The sequence below is a fragment of the Octopus sinensis genome, linkage group LG9 (genome assembly GCF_006345805.1).
Source record: "Octopus sinensis linkage group LG9, ASM634580v1, whole genome shotgun sequence".
In the NCBI taxonomy this organism is placed as follows: Eukaryota; Metazoa; Mollusca; class Cephalopoda; order Octopoda; family Octopodidae; genus Octopus; species Octopus sinensis.
In genome coordinates, this window is record NC_043005.1 from 75,884,529 (window position 1) to 75,887,028 (window position 2,500).

At 37.6% G+C, this 2,500-nt stretch overlaps 1 protein-coding gene across 1 annotated transcript in view; it reads left to right on the forward strand.

Moving 5' to 3' along the window:
• Positions 1-2,500, forward strand: part of LOC118764881 (regulator of G-protein signaling 9-binding protein-like) — a 147,826-nt gene that overhangs the window by 89,035 nt on the left and 56,291 nt on the right. The gene's annotated exons all lie outside the window — the stretch shown is intronic.

The following is a 2,500-nucleotide window of genomic DNA, read 5'->3' on the forward strand; positions in this document are numbered from 1 at the left end:
GATCCGATCAACGGCACAGCCTGCTCGTGAAATTAACGTGTAAGTGGCTGAGCACTCCACAGACACGTGTACCCTTAACGCAGTTCTTGGAGATATTCAGCATGACACAGAGAGTGACAAGGCCGGCCCTTTGAAATACAGGTACAACAGAAACAGGAAGTAAGAGTAAGAGAAAGTTGTGGTGAAAGAGTACAGCAGGGATCACCACCATCCCTGCCGGAGCCTCGTGGAGCTTTAGGTGTTTTCGCTCAATAAACACTCACAACGCCCGGTCTGGGAATCGAAACCGCAATCCTACGACCGCGAGTCCGCTGCCCTAACCACTGGGCCATTGTGCCTCCATTTCATATTAGTAAAACCATTAAGAAGAGAAGGAAATGAAATTGTTTGAAGATATTTTTCATCATTCATAAGATCATGTAAATAGAGTAACTTAAGTAAATTGATTGCTACTGAGAATCAAAACCTCCCCATGAAACCTATTTAGTGCAGAGGACTAATAATATTCATGTATTAAAATTTCTGGTGTTGCTACATTATGGTCTCAGGTCTGGCAATGGTGGTAAGACTAGGTTTCTTATTTCTTTATTGCCCACAAGGGGCTAAACATAGAGGGGACAAACAAGAACAAAGGGATTAAGTTGATTACATTGACCCCAGTGTGTAACTGGTACTTAATTTATCGACCCCGAAAGGATGAAAAGCATAGTCGACCTTGGCAGAATTTGAACTCAGAATGTAAAGACCGACGAAATACCGCTAAGTATTTTGCCCGGCGTATTAATGTTTCTGCCAGCTCGCTCGCCTGGTAAGACTAGGTTTCAATGAAGTAAGTGGGGTAGGGGTGGAGGTCTTATAAGGATGAAGCATGACTGAAGACATCATTATATTATCAAAGATCAGACTCACACCTAAGTATTCATTAAGTTCATGTTTTTTTTTACCTTCTTTTATTATAATTAATGAAAATTTCTAGGATCGCAGTATTAAGTTTGTTAGTACTGACTTTACTATTTGCTTTTTATGCAGACAGTGTCCCCAGGTATTTTCTTCCTCAGTCATTGTTTCAAGTTATCATATCTCTCAGTGTTCATTCACCAACGCATTATATATATTTCCAGTCATCTTAGGTCTGGCAACGGTGATAAAACTAAGCTTCAGTGGGCTGGCTGTGACATATCTGGAGATGTCACATTATGGACAAAGAACAGACTCTTTTCTTAACGATTCATTAAGCTCACGATTTTTCTTTTTCTTCTCTACGGGTATAATTATTAATTAATTAAAAATTACTCTGCTAACTACTGTAAGTACATTAGCACTGACTTTACTAGACACTTATGGCTGAGACTGTTCAATAATCAATATCAATATGTAGATGTTAGTCTCCTATTGTCTAGCTTGTAACATACCTGAATCAGGTAATACAATCAATCGAAAATCTATGAAGAGTGTGTCTCACATACTTTTATTATGCTGATTAAAGAAGAAAAGACAATGGCACTAATGGTTGCAGGAGATAAAGCAGAGCTGAGAATAAAAGGAAAATGCCTTTTTCTTCTTTTTTTTTCACCCCTTGATAATAATTGATCTAATTGACTGTATTATTGGTACTTATAGTATTGATTCTTACAAGGTGGAGTAGATCCAGTAGGAATTTGAAATTAGAACTATAAAGTATTGGATTGTCTAATATAAAACTTTTTACATCATTTCAGGTTTAAAATATTTGAGTTTGTGATTGGCCTAAAGTTCCAGATATTTAGCATAAAGATTTTAAATTGGTTCTTTTGTGAATAGCATTTTGTATTGTCTATCGAAAAAGTATTTCATTTTCCTTTTCCTTGTGAATGACATACTTTCTTTGAATAAAACTGAGGGTTTTAGTTGTTAATTAAGCCAAGGTTACCTTGACAACATGTCTGTGTTTTTGTGTAGTTATCATGTGGTCTTCAGTTCAGTCCCATTGCATGGAACTTTGGGCCAGTGCTTTTTACTATAGCTCCATGCTGACCAAAGCCTTATGAGTGGATCTGGTAGATGGAAACTGAAGGAAGCCAGTTGTGTGTGTGTGTGTGTGTGTGTGTATCTATATGTGTATGTGTGTGTTGTGTGTGTTGTGTGTGTCTTTGTGCTTCTGTTATTCCCCCATCGCTGCTTGATAATCAGCACTGGTTTGTTTAAATCCCTGTGACTTGGCAGTTTGGCAAAACTGACTGATAAAATAAGCTTAAAAATAATTATTAGAGTTGATTTGCTTGACTAAACCTGTCAAGATGATGGCCCAGCATGGTTGCAGTCAATGATTGAAGTAATTAAAAAAAAGGACAAGAGATATTGGTTAGTCTCCATTACTCCATAAGTATCAAAGGGCCAGCTTCTTGGTTTCTCTGGCATATATATTGCTCCCTGGATGGGATGCTGGTTTGGTGCAAGATTAATCTTTTTTACCAGCTGAGTAGGATGAAGCAATATGAAATGAAGTGTTTTGCTCAAGAAC